The sequence below is a fragment of the Suricata suricatta genome, chromosome 4 (genome assembly GCF_006229205.1).
Source record: "Suricata suricatta isolate VVHF042 chromosome 4, meerkat_22Aug2017_6uvM2_HiC, whole genome shotgun sequence".
Lineage (NCBI taxonomy): Eukaryota > Metazoa > Chordata > Mammalia > Carnivora > Herpestidae > Suricata > Suricata suricatta.
Window position 1 is genome coordinate 118,110,058 of NC_043703.1, and position 20,084 is coordinate 118,130,141.

Below are 20,084 nucleotides of genomic sequence, written 5' to 3' on the forward strand. Positions count from 1 at the left end.
GGTGGGAGCCAAGGCTCAGAGATGTGAACGAGGATGCCAGATTTAAAAGAACCCATATGCCACCAAGAAAAAGAAGTGGTCATGCTCCCTCTGTGTCCTTTGCTCCCACCCACTCTTTCTGCCAGGAACTGTAAGTCAGAATGATTTTCATGGCTGACTCATAGGCAAAGCTATCGTTTGTCTAAACTTGAAATTTCATAAGGAACCCTGAAATATGGCAAGATCCATTCCCAATTATATTCTCCTTGCCATCTTCTTCCAAAGTAGACACCACTCCCGAGAGGCAGCACAGCATTATGGGACAAGGATGAGTTGTGGAATCCTAAGATCTGAGTTTGAATCCCAACTCCACTAATGACTAGCTGTGTGACACTGGACTGGTTACTTAACTTCTCTGAGCCACACTTTCCTCATCTGAAAAAGGGGGGTAATAAAGACATACCAAATAGACTAGTCAGGAAATAAGAAATAACATACAAAGTGGTCTCACTCCCTCCAGATGCTTTGAGTATAGCCCATCGTCAAATATGGCAACCAGTGTTATCCTGGATAGTGGGATGTATCACCCCACCCTGGGAGGCTTCTGCTTCCCTCCATGCCTGACTCCTATTCAGTAAGACAAGAGGTGGCTTAGTCACTGGTGTGACATCCAGCCCTCTGTGACTTCCATCTCTGCAAAAAAACAAAAAACAAAAACCCAAAAAACAAAAAACCCTCTGCATCAGCATGGAGTCCACCCTTTGCTCTTGCAAGCTTTAAAAACTAATTGCCATGCATGAGCAAGCCCTTGGAATCTAAAGTCACTTCCTTAAGTCGGAAAGGTTGGATCTCTGCACTCTTTCCAAATGTGCTCCCAGAGGTCTGCTCTGAAGGTCAGGGCCACGGACTGTTCTAGATCTTAAGGCATGTTAGACACAGTTTTACTTTGAGGCAGACTGACTTACAAGAGGGGTGCCTGTGAAAGATTAAAAGATTACACTTGTAGTCCCCTGCTTCCGTGAGAAAAGTGCCAACTTTTTGGCCTGTAGACTCAGACAGAAAACCAACGTGGCCTTCACGGGCTGCTGAGCAGAGATGGAGGGGAGGAGCAGGGAAGAGATAGGGCATCCTGGACTCCCCTGACGAGTCACCGAGGGTAATTTTCTCAAAAGTCTAGATGGGTGCCAGTAGCCCGCTGTCCAGACAGGGGAGGTGATACAGCTCGCTCTGTGCTTGGAGTTGAAAACAATAGGCTCGTTAGGATTCTCGGCAGCCTGTGCTGCCCTGGGGCTCCAGGGACCAGCTGGCACCTGGACGGCGGCTGTGAAAAAACACTGGAGGCAGAACTCAGCTGAGCTGCAACCTCGTGAGCTCAAGTGGGGGTCACCCCTGGCTGAGGTTACCGCTGAGGGAATGGGGTCACCCGCCCCGGGAGAACCTGAGCGGCTGCGCGGGACGCGGACAAAAGCCGCTTTGTGGAGGCAGTGAGGCCTCCAACGGCGCCACCGTGTGGCAGTGCCGGGCAGCGCAGAGGAGGACGCCGAGGATCCCAGGGCCGTCCCTCGCACGCGCCAGGAACCTTCTCCCACCTTCTCGGACAGGTGAAGGGGGGGACCTCAAGGAGAGGCCGGTTTTCTGCTAAGTAGGTGGCGGTTACTTGCCGTGTGTTGGAAAACGAGAGCCATATGCCCGCCTTTGCACAGCAGGCTTGTGGAGCGATCGTACTCACTTCTACTCAGCTGAATTTAGTCCCAACTGATAGCCTCACCTGAAAATTGATGACCTAAAGGCCATTCAAAGTGAATGAATAAGGACTGCGTAGATGGTAGGCTGTCCCGCCCCGGCTGGTTCCGGGTTCCTGACTCTCAGAACAGACATTTTGTGAGCGAGGAGGGCGGGAGCAGAGGAGCGGTGAACTGAGAGTGTCTGAACTTGACACTCCACCTGCCAGCGTTTTCAGCTACACTGTAACAGAGCTGGCAGATGGGACTTCTGCCGTAGTCTCGCCGGCCCCGCAGAGCTGGGTGTGAAGCAGCTCCCCATATCTACAGTTCATTGGAAATCTCCTGCAGCAGGTTCTGTGATCCCGGAGTTCTGTCCCTAATTGAGAACACAGAAGGGTCTATGCAGTGTCTGGAGAGGAGGGGAGGAGCTGTGAAAAGATTTCTTTGGAGGGCACTGTGGCCAAGTGCGCACTTCGCTTTTCAAGGAGTGTTGGGGGGCGGCCTCCTTCCCTCCAGCCGGAGGAGTGGCCTTCCAGGGCTGCCGCAGGACAACCCCCACCCCCACCCCCGCTCCCGCGCTGTGTTCCCACTGGGGGCGGGTGGAGGTGGGGGGTGGAGGGCTGGGGCAATGGAGGGTGGAGTGGTGGGGGTGCGGAACGGTGCTGGAGGTGTTCCGATTGCTGAGGCAGCCTGGGCTGCAGCACAGCACACAAAAAAGCTGCACCTGACAGCTGCTGTCCCAGGACTCATCAGTGAGGACCTGCGAGTGCTTCCCAGACCCGGAAGAACCCGGCCAGGGAGGTTTTAAGCTCTGCCGGAGAGCAGTCTGGGAGGCCTAGGGGACCCCAACAGTGAGAATCCACGCGCAGTGGGCCACCGGAGAGCCAGGGGCTCGGGAGAACCTAAAAAGAGACAAAACACGCTGCCTACATCCCAGCGGCTGTGGTCAGAGGGAGCCGCAGAGGATCTCTGAAGAGTCGATGCAGGCGGCACAAGGGCAAGACTCAGCTTCAGATGTTTGCCTCCTGAGGAGGATCCCTTAGACACAGCCCCACCACCGGAGACCCCGATTATTTCACCCCCGGACCAATTGCCAAGGGGACTGGAGCTGAGAAAGTGAGAAGCTGACCACCCGCCTCTTAGCAGATTTTCACCAACCTTCTGCTACAGCTAGGCGGAAGGAGCAAGACTGAACGCTAATTTCCATTCCTTTTTTTTTTCTTTTATTACACAAATTAGCCTTTCTAATTATCTGAGTGGGACAGTTCATAATGGAAGTGATGCAGGACTGTTATGGGCCAAGTGAGAGAGTGGAAAAGTCAAGGGTCCTAGGCAAATTTTAAAAGGATGGTAGAACAAAAAGAAATATGTGTTTTGATTATGTCCACTTGGGTTCGTTTGACATAGAAGTTGCAGTATATGTAACAAATCTTTACCGGGCATTACCTGTGCACTGCACCCTGTTGGCGAGCTTGAACTTCTACCCTCCAGAGCCTTCCAGTCGTGCTGGAGAAAGTCTGGTGCCTCCACCTTTAGTGGGCATAGGAAATAGCCCAAGCCCTGGGGATCACTGCAGACTAGGTGCCTTTGATTTCAGAGATCTCTGAGGTACTCCTTCTCTCTCTCTCTCTCTCTCTCTCTCTCTCTTCCTTTCTTCATTGAGGACTCCATGGCGATGGCCTGCTCCATGAGACTCTGCCCAGCTTTTAGAGGACACTGCACTCCAGGAAATGCCCCAAACCTGAAGATGCTCTTCAGGGCCAGGGAGGAGGCTGAAGAGGCAGTTCTGGTCCTAAACTTCCCTGATTCTCCCTGTCACAGCTGTTATCAGCTCTCTCTCTGCCCCACCACCATCCCCAAACCATCTGCAAGGTACAACTCTTCCCCCAACGACTCACATCCTGTCTATGTCCCTGAGCGGCCCCCCATCCAGCATCCAGTCTTCTCAGGACCATGACCTGCCCCTCAGTCATCTCCCTGCCGCTGTCACGTTTCCAGTGACAGACCAGTCAGCAGTAACCATCATCTGCAGTCCCCTTCCCATCCTCCTCACATCCTGCCCCTGCCTAGAAGTGAGGCCATGTTGTGATCCTCACTTTACAGGTGACAGAGGTCCATCATGGTGGGCCATGATATGGGTGCTGAGTGGCAGTGTCAGAATTAGAAGGGATGTCTCTGGTAAACTCGTGGAGGAAGTCACCTTTGACCTGAATCTTAAAGAATGAATCAGAGTTAGCCAGATGGTGAGGAAGATGGGCTTGGGAAGGCCATTTCAGGGTGGACTGTGCTTGCAGGCAAGGAACCAAGAAAGATCTTAACTGATCATATACTGTAATTTTTTCACTAAGTCCTTTGATGCCACCTCACTGTGTGTGGCAGAAAACCTAAGCCCGTCTCCAGGCTGTTGAAAGCCCTGTTCACTCTCCAGCCTCGGGCCACCTCCAGCAGGCTCCCAGCACTCCAGGTGCCATGGACTTCTCTCTGCATACTTCTCATGATTTCACCCTCGGTGCCTTTGCCCGAGCATCTCCCCCTTGCATCCTGGCAAGATTCAGCTCAAACGTCAGCTGCTCTGTGAACCCCATTGGCCCCCATCAACACAGTTATACTTGCTTCCCTCAGACCTACACACACAGCCCTCACATGTGCATTTGTAGATTTGCCGGCTGATCCAGGGGCTGTGCAAAAGGTCTTCACAGGTAAGGTCTGAATTATGCATCCCATCCCCAGTGCTGCAGTATAGCTGGCACAAAGTCGGTAATCAAAAAACTGGGAGAAGGTAGAGAAAAGGGGAAGAGAGGGAAGAAGTAGCCAAGGCGTGTTGATTTCAAGGTCACACCACTGGGACTCTATAAAGTACTCATGTCTATGTTGGAACTCAGAGAATCTTGTAAGGTTTCATTAGGCTGTAAGTACACCAACCACACTTTTGTGGACACAAATTTCATTTTCAAAACAAGATAAGGTAACGTGGGAACATTCTTTTTTTTTTTCTACAGGGTTATATTGCATTTCAGAATCTACGCCCATAACGAACTCATCCTCTGGAAGATCAACAGTCTGGTGCTTTCCCACATCCACCTGTTCCCAGGGGCCACTTCAGCCAGGCTCTGAGATTTCACTGCACCCAACCCACGTCTACTTTTAAGGCTTCAAAGGGTACTTCTGCTTATTTGTTTTTCTTGCAAAACACCCAGATTAGTTTTCAAAATCTCAGCTACATCTAAGGCAAGTAACTTATAAGAAAGGCAAGGGTGGGTCACTGAGTCATTATTACCTGATTTGTCGCCGGCTGCTTGCCTCTCGGCCCCATTCTCTAGCTCAGCTTGGCATAGCTTCTGAGTTGTTCAGTAAATGGCCCTAATATCCACCAGCAGGCTTGTCAGCCAAATGAATTATGGTGTAACTACAGGATTTAACACTCTGCAAGCGTTAAGAATGCATTGAACATGCATGTGTGTTGACCCAGGAGACTGTTCCTAACTTCTTGTTGGGTTGATATATACACTTCTTTATGCAGACAAAAAGGATCTGAAATATGTAAACCAAGATATTTATTAGTTTTGTTTCTGTAATCTTCAGAGTTTTAATGAGGAACTCAAATTGTTTGTCAAAAAGTAATAATTTGAAAAATTTAAACTTACTGATCAAAGTAAAAAGATTAAATATATATTATAGTTTATGCTGGATCCCACGTATATTACAAGGTATCATATTACAAGGGAGATTTTACAAGATCCAGAGACCTACATTCCCCAGCTTTTGTCACCTGGCGAAGCACTACTCCTATTTCAAGACGGTGTTCAGTTGCTCCATTTCTGGGGACTCTCCCTGCCCAGTTCTGTATAAAGGCCATTTCCAAGCATTCCTCCAGTCCACTGGGCCAGCTCTTAGCCCAGCAACATGATACGTAATGGTTTTCTCAGAACACTCTCTGAGCCCTTGTGAGGGGTTTATTCAGCTCCTTGTCCCTAGGTCTACTTGGCACATTGAATGATGGATGACCCAGGGGCACCTGGGTGGCTCAGTCAGTTAAGCACCCAACTCTTGATTTCGGGTCAGATCATGATCCCAGGGTTGTGGGACTGAGCCCTGTGTGAGCACAGAGCCTGTTGAAGATTCTTTGTCTCTGTCTCTCTCTCAGGAAAGGAAGGGAGGAAGGAAGGAAGGGAAAAGAAGGAAGGAAAGAAGGAAAACAGATAACCCAATATATTAATTGATGTGTGATGTGGGGCATGTCATTGCTCCTCTATAAATCTCAGTGTCCTCATCATTAAAATGGGGATCAGTGCGCCCATCCCAAGAGTGGCTGTAAGGATTGAACCAATGCTTTGTGCACTGAAAAGTATGGTAGAGCTCAGAGGACCTCACAAGGAGAGCAGATTTGACAATCAGCACCTGAAGTCCATACCACAACATATCTTGGTCCAGCCTAGTCGTTGGCTAGTGAGATGGAGAGTTCCATTAAAAAATCACTTTGTCCAAACAGTGAAGGGGAGTTTGTGTATGTGTTTTTGTTTGTTGTGTTAAGTGAGAAGATGGTGGTCCTTTAGCCTCCAGCCCTCTTGCAAGGTCTCCACCAGAGGGCAGTCTAAACAGAGCCACATCTTGGCCTTACAGAGCCTGGAAGGACATGGTTTGTAGAACCAGAATCTTCCCATAGTTACAGTATAGTTTTGAGCAACACAACTATTTTATTTTTGTTAATGTGAATGGAAAGTCTTCTAACCTGTGTCATAAGTCAACACAACACTGTAAACAGACTTATAACCATTTTGTGTTATTATGCTCACTACATTTTCTTTCTAGGTATTAACATCATGTACAAATAGTAATGACAGTTAACACTGATTTTGGTCTTACTGTGTTGCAGACACAATTCTGAATTGTGCATGTATTTGGTTATTACGTCTTCAGAACAGTTATAGGAGATGGGTGCTATTACTATCCCCATTTTCCATATGAGGAAACTGAGGCCCAAAGTCACAAAGTACAGCATGTGAGCCCTGGCATCTTGGCTCTGGAACCCACATGCTGGACACTACACCATGGCTGTCCGCAGCGCCCCACAAAGGACACATGATGGAGAGAAGAGCTGGGTATGGACTGTGAGTTCATTTCCTATTCCATTATGAAATGAACATACATGTATTTTTAACTCATTTTTAAGTTTTAATTTTTTTAATGTTTTTGTGAGAGAGACAGAGACAGAGTGTGAGTGTGAGAGGGGCTGAGAGAGAGGGAGACACAGAACGGAAGAAGACATTTGCAAATGACATCAGTTAAAGGGTTAGTATCTAAAATCTATAAAGAACTTATGAAACTCAACACCCGGTAAATAAATAATCCAGTGAAGAAATGGACAGAAGACATGAACAGACACTTTTCCAAAGACATCCTGATGGTGAACAGACACATGAAAAGATGTACAATATCATTCATCATCAGGGAAATACAAATCAAAACCACAATGAGATGCCACCTCATGGCTGTCAGGATGGCTAAAATGAACAGCTCATGTTGGCAGGGATGTGGAGAAAGGGGAACACCTTTGGACTGCTCCCGAGAGTGCCAACTGGTGCAGCTACTCTGCAGAATAATATAGAGGTTTCCCCCCAAATTAAAAATAGAACTACCCTACAAATCAGCACTACTAGGTATTTATCCAAGGGAAACAAAAATGCTGATTTGAAAGGCTACATGCACCCCAATGTTTACAACAGCACTATCAACAATAGCCAAATTATGGAAAGAGCCCAAGAGTCCATTGACTGATGAACGGATAATGAAAATGTGGTTTATATATAATGGAATATTACTTGGTGATCAAAAAGAATGAAATCTTGCCATTTGCAACAACATGGATGGAACTAGAATGTGTTATACTAAGCAAAATAACAGAAAGATAAATACCATATGGTTTCACTTATATATGGAATTTAAGAAACAAAACGGATGAACATGGGTGAAAGGAAGGAAAAATAAGATAAAAGCAAAATGGGAGGCAAACATAAGGGACTCTTCAATATAGAGAACAAACTGAGGGTTACTGGAGGGGGAGTGGGTGGGGTGGGCTAAATGGGTGGTGGGCATTAAGGAGGGCACTTGTTGGGATGAGCACTAGGTCTTGTATGTAAGTGATAAATCACTAAATTCTACTCCTGATCATTAAAAAAAAAAAGAAAAAAAGAAAGTAATGGGAAAGAAAACTGCATCTTTGTCCTCAAGGAATTCACAATGGTCTGATTAGATTATGAACTCTAAAAACTTTAATTTAACCTTGGGTAAAATGATAAGATGACAGAGATTTCACTAATATTCGACTAGAGGTACAGATACAACCATGTTGACGACTACTTTGAGAATTCCTAGTTTCGTTCTGGCTATTGTCCTTCTCAGTACAGACAGAAAATGCAGGTTAGGGAATATCATGTTCTGAGGACTGGAGGAGCAGAATGAACAGAACACAGAGGCCAAATAGGGTAAGGTCTTCCTGAAGTTTGAATGGATGCAGGTGTTTCTTATTATCCTAAATTATAATTTCTTTAGTGTTTATGGGCAGGAATCAAAAAGCTTCATGATTTACCACATTTATTAACTTGCTATAAAATATTTGTTTTTCACAACAACTGCATGTTTGAGATTCAACATTATCTTTGGGCTCTTAGCCCATGGGAGGGCAGTCTATAGCCCAAGGGCCAAATCTGGCCTGCCTTCTGTTTTGTTTTGTTTTTAATTTTTTAAATGGATATTTATTTATTTTGAGAGAGAGAGAGAGAGAGAGAGAGAGAGAGAGAGAGAGAGAGAGAGAGATATCAAGCTCTTGAGCAGGTGAGGGGCAGAGAGAGTAGGAGAGAGATAATCCCAAGCAGGCTCCACACTGTCAGCTCAGAGCCCACGCAGGACTGGATCCCACAAACCATCATGACCCAAGCTGACACTTAAATGACTGAGCCACCCAGACGTCCCTCCTGCCCCTATTTTCACATGGCCCAAGTGTATTAACCATGTCTTTTATTTTCTGTATTCTTCTGCTCTGACACCTGGAGCCTGGCCTTCCCTGAATTAGCCAATTCTCAGAAATGAGCACACTTTTCAAATACAAACCAACCAGTCCAGAACCCACGAACCCAGCCATCTCCTTTATTGGGCTCTCACACTCCAGGCCCCTATCCACCTGCCCTAATCAACCCAGGGCCAGGGCCTGGATAACCAGGGACAGACCCTATGCCCCAGAGCCTGCTGGAATTATTCAAACTAGCCAATCCTAAGCCTGCTGGCCCTGACTCACTCATTCCTTCCCACAGAATCCAGAAAAAAAGGATTTTGCCTGCCATTTCCCCCATTCTTCTAGAGTGACCCTCGTGCTTCCTGTGTGCTCTCCCCTCCACCATCCCATGGCATGATGGACCCTTTCTTCTTGGGAACTGTGAGTAGCAAACTATCTTTTTAATGGCAATCATCTGATGTGTAGACCTTACTAGACCTCAAATTTTCTATTAAATGGTACATTTTAGGGGCACCTGGGTGGCTTAGTCTGTAAATGGTCCAGCTGTTAGTTTCAGCTCAGGTCATGATCTCATGGTTCATGAGTTAGAGCCCTGCACTGGACTCTGTGCTGACAGTGAGTAGCCTGGTCGGGATTCTCTGTCTCCCTCTCTGTCTGCCTCTTCCCCACTCATGCTCTCTCTCACTCAAAAATAAATAAATAAGCATTTTATTTAAAAGACACAGTATATTTTAAAACACCATTAGCTGAGAATGGCTTTTACATTCTTAAATAGTTGAAAAAATCAAAAGAAGAATAATTCCAAGAATAATTGCATACCTGAATATATACAAAATTCGTATTTTATTGGAATCCAGTCATACTCATTCATTTACATACTGTCTGTGTCTGATTTGGCCCTACAATGGCAGAGTTGAGCAGTTATAACAGACACCTTCTATAGCTCACAAAATCAAAATATTTACCTTCTTCACAGATGTGGTTTGTGGTCTCCACCATATCCCCTAGTTCTTTTATTTGCTCATTGAAGCTATGAACTTCTATCACTTGGCCCATTGCTCTCTGTATGGTACAGTCAGAATCTCCAGATTTAATTTTCTTCCTAGAGTCTCCTCCAAATACCTGAGCCTCTAATATTTGATTTTTTTTAAACTTATCCTCAGTAAGAAGAACATTTTATTGTGACTCAGGACAACCAAACAGATAATAGAAACAAGTTTCATGAGACATTATTCATCCTTAAAATGTCTGGATCACTTCGTGGTATCTGTTCTCTTCTCCATTTTTAAAATATACCACTTACAATTTCCTGCTTTCAAAACCCACTCATGAGTCAAATTTTAATTAACATCATGAATCTAACAGAGTCAAACCCAAACAGTACAAAGCGTTCCTCTTATACACACTCTGCAGAGGAGACAAATATAGAAACAAATAATAGCAATAAAGCACAAAAAAACATAACACAACTTTAAGAGAATGCTCTGGAAGCAAAGAGAAAAAAGAGCTAATTTTTTTTCTTAGAGCTATTGGAGAGGTGTCATAGGACAAGTAAGATTTGAATGGATTCTAGAAGGATGGTCAGAAAATCCTTAGTAGAGAAGAAAGAGAAAGGCAGGATTCATGCCGTATCAGAAAGACATGCTCTATACCAGAACCTCCAGCACGCCACGGAGCAGTCTTATTCCACTGTTCATTTCCAGTCCCTAGCATGTCTGGCACCCAATAGGTGCTCACTAAATGTTTGTTGTGAGTCCACATAGTAATTCCCCCTGGGCCTACTCAGGCCCCATACTTTCTGCTTTTAAATTCTGTAAATTTTTAGGGGCACCTGGGTGGCTCAGTTGGTTAAGCCTCTGACATTTGGTGTCAGCTCGGGTCATGATCTCAAGGATTCATGAGTTGGGGTCTTACCCTGGGCTTTGCACTGGCAGTGGGGAACCTTCTTGGGATTCTGGCTCTCTTCCCCCCCCCCCGCCCCCCACTGTCTCTGTCTGTCTCAAAATAAATAAATAAACTAAAAAAAAATATTGTATGGGGTGCCTGGGTGGCTTAGTTGGTTAAATGTCCAACTTTGGCTCAGGTCATGATCTCCTGGTTTATGAGTTCAAGCCCCACATTGGGCTCTCTGAGCTTGGAGCCTGTCTCTGGATTCTGTGTGTGTCTCTCTCTCTCTGCTCCTCTCCTGATTGCACTGTCTCTCTTTCTCTCAAAAATATATAAACATTAAAAAAAAGAAAGAAATTTTATAAATTTGAGTTTTTATATCCTATTTTTTTACTACTTTTCATTTCTATCATGTTCATTTAAAGAAATTTTTTAAATTTAATGCTTATTTATTTTTGAGAGAGAGAGAGAGAGACAGACAGACAGAGCATGAGTGGGGGAGGGGCAGAAGAGAGAAGAAGCTCCACACTTCCTTTGCCTGAGTCCACCCTGTGTTACCGCAAGCACTGGGTGCCCAGGAAGAGACAAGCCACACACGCTCACTCGCTCACTCGGGGAATTGGAAAAGACTGTTTATTGTGCTGGCTCAGCGGAGTCACCTCCAAAGGCTGAGCCCCAAACCTTGGCACCAGCCTCCTTTTATGGCTGGGATTGAAGGGGATTGAGAGACAAAAGAAAAAGGGACGGGCCCTTATCAGTGGTGCTACATGGGTAGTTGGTGGAGGCAGAAGGCAAACAAAAGAAAAGGGGGAGGGACACTTAGCATGGTGCTATTATTTGGGCATTTGGTGGACACAGGGGGCAAACAAGGTTACAGAAGCCAAACATACACAAGAGGAGTATTCAGCCTCAGGCCTCTGGTTGGCCCCTCTTATCTTATTTTCACTAGCTTTTCTTCTCACCTGGGCCCACTTGCCTCCTGTGCTTACTACACAGAAGCCCAGAGCAAGCACATGGATTTCTGCATCTTTACACTGGTTCCCACAGGCTTATGTGATGCAGTGTGACCTCTGATACCCTTGCCAAGATTCTTGCAGATTCTTCATGGTCTCCTTGACTGCTACCACTCCCTCCCTCCTGGTTTCTCTCCATTGTCTCTACTTATATTTCCTTCATCTCCTTCCAAAATCCTCTCTTTCTTGTGATAAATCCCTTACCCAAACTAGGCAGGGAGCAGGCATCATTAGTTCATTCTAAGGAGCTAGTTAGGTGAAGCAGTCTTGGCGAACCTTTGCCATGCACATGGGGCTGGAGGAAAAATAGAAAAGCATCATGTTCCAGAAAGCATTTCCAGGCCCAGGAAGAGAAGTTAGGTCTTAAACGGAGACTCGAGGTAAGGAAAAGGAAACAAAGAATACAGGCGGGGCAGGCTGGTCATTTGTGGTGCAAGTGAAGCTGGCTCTCCTGAAATACATTGTAGGAGCACCCCACAAGATGCTTGTGCGGAATTCCAAGAAGGAGACAAAAAGATAGGGCCAAACATTCAGTAGCAGAATTATATCACTCCATAGCACCATGGAAGGTTTGATTCATTTAAGTGATAACTGTGGTGGGTTTCCAGGCTGTAAAGGCAAAGATCAAGGGGGAGCAGCAGGGGTAGAGGCGCGGCCACAGCAGCCTTCACTTAGCTTGATAGAGGTACCTCATGCCTCCCCCAAGCAGGAACTGCTCACCGCTGGTGCCCAACCTCACAGATGGCCAGTTAGGGTCAGATGGAAAGTCTGGACTCCTCAACCACAGTTTGATCCAAGGTAAAATCATGAAACAAGAATTTTCCACTTGTATTTGCCTCAGAGATGACAGCATTGATTATCATATTTCATCCCAACTAGTTCATAAAGAACGATGAACTTGAGTGACCCTGGAAGATAAATCCTAACAAACCTACTGGAATACTTTCCTGACCAGTGAACAATGGAACAGACATATGGACTCATTTAACCCTATGTTAGCTACTTAAACTACTTAAAAAATTCCTGACTTATTCCCATCTGCAAACTTTGCAGTGAATTTTTTCCCTGGTGCATACTCTTTGCCTGGCAATTTAAAAACTTTGTTGCTTTGTTTTTAAGTGCTCTGTTTGTATTCTATCTTCTGACAGAATAAATGAAATAGATGAGTTATGCTTTGGATGTCCTGAGTTCTAGTGCCTGTAGGACGAGTCCTGGGAAGAGGCTGGCAGGCAGATGAAGTGCGTGTCTGAAGCTGGGTTGCAGTGTCTGGGAGGGAGAAGTAGACCAAGAAGCCATCAGCAAAGAGGTGTTCATTGAAGCCAGAGAGAAGAGTTCAAGCTCCACCTTGAGTGTAGAGGTTACTTAAAAAATAAAATAAAATAGGGCTCCTGGGTGGCTCAGTCAGTTAAGTGTCGGACTTCGACTTAGGTCATGATCTCACTGTCCATGAGTTCTAGCTCCACGTTGGGCTCTGTACTGACAGCTCAGAGCCTGGAGCCTGCTTCAGACTCTGTGTCTCCCTCTCTCTCTCTGTTCCTCCTCTGTTCATGTTCTGTCTCTGTCTCCAAAATAAACATTAAAAAAATTTTTAAATAGAATAGTAAAAAAAAAAAAAAAGAAAGAAAGAAAAAGAATAGGATCCCAGCTAAATGGAATGTGTTGCTTGAGAAATTAAGGCTTCTGTGGGGGACTCACTAAACAATACTTAAGTGGGGCAACTGGGTGGCTCAGTTACGTGTCCGGCTTCAGTTCAGGTCATGATCTCGCAGTTTGTGGGTTCGAGCCTTGTGTCAGGCTCTGTGCTGACAGCTCAGAGCCTGGATCCTGCTTCAGATTCTGTGTCTCCCTCTCTCTCTCTGCCTTTCCCCTGCTCACGCTCTCTCAGTCTTTCAAAAATAAAAAAATAAAAAAACATAAACAATACTGAAGCAGAATGTATGCTTGGATATGTGATCCTTTGATTGAAAGGTTCTACATCCCTTACTTTAGTCAGCTCCCATGCCCAGTGTCTCCTGCTCTTATAGTTTTAAACTCAGTGTATTGTTTCCTTCCACATCTATAATTCTTTTTCTAGACCTCATTCAGAAAACAGTGGAGCCCTGTGGCGATCTCAGGACAGAATAAGCATAAATGTTCCAGGAGTCTCCCTGTAAGCTAGCATGACTGCAACATTGATAAGAAAATAAGACCTGGCAGGAAGGACTCCCAGTCTTCAGGTTTACATAAAAGACAAATATAGTTTCATCTAGTTGTTTTATAAATATCTTTTTAAGTTTATTTATTTTGAGAGAGAGAAAGCACCGAGCAGGGGCGGGGGGGAGGGGGAGAGAATCCCCAGCAGGCACTGCACTGTCGGTACAGAGGCCAACATGGGGCTTAATCCCACAACTCTGAGAGCATGACCTGAGCTGAAATCAAGAGCTGGAAGCTTAACCAATGGAGTCACCCAGATGCCCCAAGATTTTATTTTTAGGTAATTTCTACATCCAACTGGGGGCTCAAATCCATAACCCCCAAGATCAAGAGTCACAGGCTCTACTGACTGAGCCACCCAGGTGCCCCTAAACTTCATCTAGTTTTAACTCAGTTTCTATTTGGAGCCCCACTTCCACCAGCATCGCTGCTGCTCCTTAGGAAGAGGAGAAATTTAATCCCAGTGTATTCTGGTTCATCCCCACCCCTCTTCACAGGTCTCTGTCTCCTGTTCGCAGTTGTTGAGAATTAACCATTGTTTTTCATTCGGGAGAGCACTGCCTGCTCACTGGCTGCTGGTCCCCTAAGATCTCTCTAGAATCCTATCCCGCTTTACTCCCTCCACTCACCCAAGAACTCTGCCTAGATAACATCATGCATGGGCCCTCTTCAGGATCCACCCAATCCTCCGGGCCTCTAAGACTCTGGAACCACAGGGAGACTGTGACCATTCCTTTCTAGAAACTTCCCAAGTCTTTTGACTCCAACACCAGACTTTCAGCAGTGCCTCCCCTACACCCACCGCCCACCCCCCCGACCAAGGGAACTCTTCATTTTGATTTTAGACTCAAAGGCACTCCCTCTGTTTTGATATTTACCCTCAGAAGCATCTCACTTAATCTCCTTGTGAGTTTAGACTTTAGCCAGAGACTGGCATGCTGTTTCCCACTGATGCTCTTGCCCCCGAGACAATGAAGTTAAACTGGCTCAATTTCTTGGATGGAGGTGGTTGGGGATACCTCTCAGAAAACTTAAAAAGGAAATGTGCAAGAGGGAAAAAATTAATACCTAAAAATAGTCCTCTAATACTTGTCTCTATCTGTATTTCTGCAGAAGTGGTCTTTGCTGTAGTTCAGATCATTTCATTGTAGCTGAGACTCATATCAACTGCCAACTCACTACCTCCACCTGAATATCTAAGAAACAATGATGTGATGTACTTGGTGCTGTTTTGAGCACGAAGAAGCCCCACTGACACTGAACCACTGTTACAAAGGAGGATTAAATACAATATAGCCTCAAATCTACACGTAAGCCATTACCCAGTTTATTCCAGTGGAGGTAACATCGATGACATCGATGTTCTAGCACCTCCTCACCACAGAGAGGAGCCCGCCAACAGCCGGGAAGCTGGTTCTTGTGTGGGGGAGGAGTTACAGGATTAAGGGCCTGTTAGCAGTTGGAGGATATTGGCTTCTAATTGGTTCTTGAGAGGTAGTATGCTAATTAGGCATGGTATGACTTAAACTTTAAGAAATGATACAGTCCCAAGTGCTTTGTTAAATTTGCAGAGTACAAAAATAAATGTATTTTTCCAAAGGGCATTCGGGTGGGGAGCGGGAGAAATCTCTCCATCAACAACATAGGAATAGACTTTCCAGAGGTGCCTGGGTGGCTCAGTCGGTTAAGCGGCCGACTTCAGCCCAGATCATGATCTCACAGTCCGTGGGTTTGAGCCCCCCATCAGACTCTGTGCTGACAGCTCAGAGCCTGGAGCCTGCTTCAGATTCTGTGACTCCCTCTCTTTCTGCCCCTCTGCCCCTCCCCTGCTCACTCTCTCTTTCTCTCTCAAAATAAAATAAAGGCACAGAAAAAACTAAAAACAAAACAAACCAAAAAAAAAAAAGGAATAGACTTTCTAGTCCCAACAGAGGCAAATGGCAGAGGCTTAGGACTATACCTCCAGGGACCATTGTGTAGTATGTTATCAGAGAACGGTGTTTGAACAGTGAACAGCGAGGGGCATGGGAACCCCAGGGATGGGCTAGAGTGCTGCCTTCTGGGGAAGGGGCGGGGGGCAGGGAGTCGGCCCGTGGTACCCCCTGGTGGAGCGGCTCCTGGCTGTTGATGGTGGTTCTCTTCTTGCTGTGGGAAGGATGAGAGAGGACTCAAGCTGAGGATTCCTTTCTGATACAGTTGTTTGCATTTTGTTCTTCATTCTCATGGTTTGTTTACTTCCCTGTTCAGCAAAAGGAAGGGGTAATATCTGGGGTATTCCTTTATTCCAGTTTTCTTACGGCAATATTAAGGGTGTGTTTTGTAGCAAAATTCTGCAAAAGGTAAGTTAAAGGTTTAACTCCAGGGGCGCCTGGGTGGCTCAGTTGGCCAAGCCTCCGACTTCGGCTCAGGTCAGATCTCACGTTTGTGGGTTCAAGCCCCACATCAGGCTCTGTGCTGACAGCTCAGAGCCTGGAGCCTGCTTCCGGTTCTGTGTCTCCTTCTCTCTCTGCCCCTTCCCCACTCACACTCTGTCTCTCTCTGTATCAAAAATTAAAAAAAAAAAAAGGTTTAACTCCTTCATGACTACTCATCCTTTATCGAAAATGTGCTTTATTAAGCAGGGTACTTCTTGTCTCTCTGCTTCTTTTGGTATAACAAGATATGATACTGTTTTGTTTTTGAACCTATATCTTCTCACTGAATGTCCACATCAGTACATAATTATGTAATTATGTTTTAATCTATATATAGTATCTTTAAATTTTTTTTTAAATTTAATGTTTATTTATTCTGAGAGAGACAGAGCATGAGCAGGGGAGGGTCAGAGAGAGAGGGACACACAGAATCCGAGGCAGGCTCCAGGCTCTGAGCTGTCAGCACAGAGCCCAGTGCAGAGGCTCCAACTCACGAACCATGAGATCATGACCTGAGCGGAAGTCAGACGCTCAGTCGACTGAGCCACCCCGGTGCCCCTCTACATATAGTACCTTAAGATAGAATGAACCATACTATATTTAGCCATGGATGTGCCGTATAATATTTGGCCATCAGGTTTCTTTAAATTCTCTGCTGACAAGCAGTGCTGCAATGAACATTGTATGTTGTGCAGATGTGTGACTTCTGGGAGAGAGTAGATAAGAAGTGGAATGTACTGAGTCAAAGAATATATACAGTTTAAGTTCGGAGGTACTGTCAAATTTCCTTTCACTTCAGCACTGGAATACCCTGTTAGCAGTACATGGGGTAAATATCTTGTGTTCACTCAGGTTCTCTCTCTCTCTCTCAATCTAGAGAGAGGAAATAATCTTAATGCTGCTATCATTTTAACTCCTCTGGTTACTAACTAGATGAAAATTGTTTTCATGTTTCACAGTCATTCATTTATTTTCTGCTGTGAATGCCTATTATTATGTTTCATATAGTTCAATATTCAATTGTATGCTTTTCTTTTTCATATATAGGAGTTCTTTATATATTTTGGATATTAGTCCTACTCAGTCTTTAACTTTGTTATGGCAGTTTGTGTTCTTCAGAGGTTATCAATATTGATAGAATCAGGTTTATCAATCTTTTTTCATGGCTTTTCATTTTTGTTTTAGGAGGACTTTAAATTATATTTATATGTGGAAGTCTGTATCTTTTGACCCTTCACCCATTTCTAGCACCCCCGCTCAGCTAGAGCAGGGTAGAGGGGAAGTATGAGGATGGCACCCAGCAGTCTCTGGACCTGGAGAATGTTCCAGCAGGCTCTTAGCTGTGTGTGTTAGGTTAGTTGCCTGCACTCAGACTGACCCTTTAACATAAGCAAATGAGCCCTTTCACCTAAATCCCAGGCACTAGTGCTGCCTCCCCCGGGGGAGCGGGGGCAGTGAGTCTCGGTGCACGGGCCCTTTAAGAGCCAGTTCTCAGATACTAGTTTTGTGAGTCTCCTGCACTCACACCAGGTTTTGTTGGTTTCCAAAGCTAGATGTTTGGGAGCTCATCTCTCAGATGCAGGTCTTAAAAGCGAGGGTGCTCGTTTGGGTTGGAACCCTCTACTCCTCAAGGAGAAGCTCCAGACTTTGAGTTCCCTACCCGTTGCTGGTCGCTGCACTAGGATACGGTTTATGGCAAGACTGTGTCCTACCTCTTTGATGTGATTTTCTTCTCATTTGTAGTTGCTGTTCAACTAGCCTTGAGGCTATTGTCCTGGAAAGTTTTTCGTATGCAGCTGTGGACTCTAGGTCTGTGGGAGGAAGTGAATTCAGGGTCTTTCTCTGTCGCCATCTTAAACTGGCCCCATCAAAAAGTGCATACCTTTTATATTTTCTCCTATGACTTCATAATTTCTATATTAATTTCTTTAACTCTCAGGAACATATTTCTATAAGTGGTTCTATATCAGGATCTCTTTCAACCTTTCTCATATGTATGGACAAATTTCTTGTTCGGAAGCTGTCTTTTTCAAACACTAAATTCCAAGGTCAGAAGAGATAATTGGCTAGACACACAAGTTGGGGAGAAATGGGCATTTATGTGACAATTGGGGCTAGCAAATGAAATCAGTCTCCTGGGGTGATACATAGAATGAGAGAGGAAAAGAAGGAGACTGCAGACACAGCTGAAGGCGGACAGGGCATGGGGCGGACGTGGGTGCCTGCTGCATCTCGGGCCCTGGGAGGAGCATATTCCTACACCAGGAGGTATGAAAGTCCCCTCAGGACACAGGTCTTGCTTCCAGATTTGACTCCGGCCACCCCTGATAGTCCTGATAGTCCCTGATAGTTCCTGATAGTTCTGCTTTGCCCTCTCGATATCCCTGGGTCTCCGACCAGCGTTCAACTCCTTTCCAGCACCATCTGTGGGAGGAGAGATTGTCCCTACAACCAGAGGGCACCTGAGGCATGCAAGCTGTGGCTGCTAAAAGTCATGGGATTCTGAAACCACTGTACACAAATGTACAGCTGTCCTTCTCAAAATGCCAATAGCCCTTTCTTCTTTGAAAAATTTTGGAGGAGAGATAAGTAAGGAAGCGATTGCAGATCTACTGGAGAAATGATGTGGACCTAAGCCAGAGCAGTGGCAGAAGGATCCAGAGGAGGGGATGGGTGTGAGGGATATTTATGAAATAAAACTAAAAAGACAAGGTCTTGATTGGTAGATCCAGAGTAGGCCAGAGAGAAGAGTCAGCGAGGATTCCAAACATCGTGGTTTGGGCAGCTGAATGGCGGAGTATTTCATCCATCAAGATAGAAATACAGGAGCGTATCTGGATAGGTAGGAAATGATTGATTTAATTTGGAACATGGTGAATTTGAGATCCCCATGGGCAATTGTATGCAGATGAGCAGCAAGCCAGGAGTCTCTGGACATATGAGAAACATATGAGAAGAATTCCACACAAGGGACTAAGGGGGAACAGCCATGTTTGGCAGCCACTCATGGCCTCCATGGACTGGTAGCATCTGTGGGAAACAACCTACTAACACACACAGACCTCTGGTCATTCTAGGTGGGCCATGCTTCCCCACTGAAGCCTGCCTGTGGCCTTGACCATCCTCCTGCACAGATAGACTGTGGCGGGTGGTTCTGGCTGCACCAGAAACAGCACGCTCTCCCTGATGTGAGCGGGACCCAACCTTGGCAAGTGCAAATTTAATAACACTGGAACTTTCATAACTTCTCTCTCTCCTGGGAGAAACAGCAAAGGGAAGGAAGATAATAAAACCAATGAATCATCAAGTTCTATCCCATATCCGTGGTGGCTGAGGAGAGGCATTTAAACCACAAACCCTTCTCACTTATTTCTATCTGGGAGATAAATTTGATGCAGATTATAATTTTTGTCAATGTCTCACAAAGTCCTTAGCAAACACAGCTTCAAGCTCCCCCTACCTACAGATTGCTGCATCTAACACCTCCTTAAAAAAAAAAAATCCCTGGGGCTGCCACTAATCCCATCACTGCTGCTTCATGGACCTCACATTCTTGTCCTTATCCTTTCTGGGATGTATCAGCAGTGCTGAGTCCAAGGAGGAAGGCTTCTCAGAACATGGCTCCCAGCGGGAAAGGGCTGGCCTGGAGCAGGCTGTCATGCCATGATTTATAGATTAGAATTATGCCTGCCTCTGAGTTCCACAGAAATACTACTCCATATTCTTCGAGAGGATAATTTCTTTGTTCGTTTCTTTTGTTTCTGTCACTTGTTCTTCTGACTGAGGGTCTCCCTTCTGCTGGCTTTGGAACACCCTCGCTTTTCTCTCTACCCTTCTTCATTAGCCTCTGAGTCTTACATGAGGG

At 45.5% G+C, this 20,084-nt stretch overlaps 1 long non-coding RNA gene across 2 annotated transcripts in view; it reads left to right on the plus strand.

The window, feature by feature from the left end:
* Positions 1–1,452: 1,452 nt before the first annotated feature.
* Positions 1,453–20,084, plus strand: part of LOC115290008 — a 34,170-nt gene continuing 15,538 nt past the window's right edge. For both annotated transcript variants that reach the window (XR_003907912.1, XR_003907910.1), the window contains exons 1-3: positions 1,453–1,580; positions 4,703–4,862; positions 9,011–9,132. This is a non-coding gene — a long non-coding RNA (uncharacterized LOC115290008). The remainder of the gene's footprint in view (positions 1,581–4,702; positions 4,863–9,010; positions 9,133–20,084) is intronic.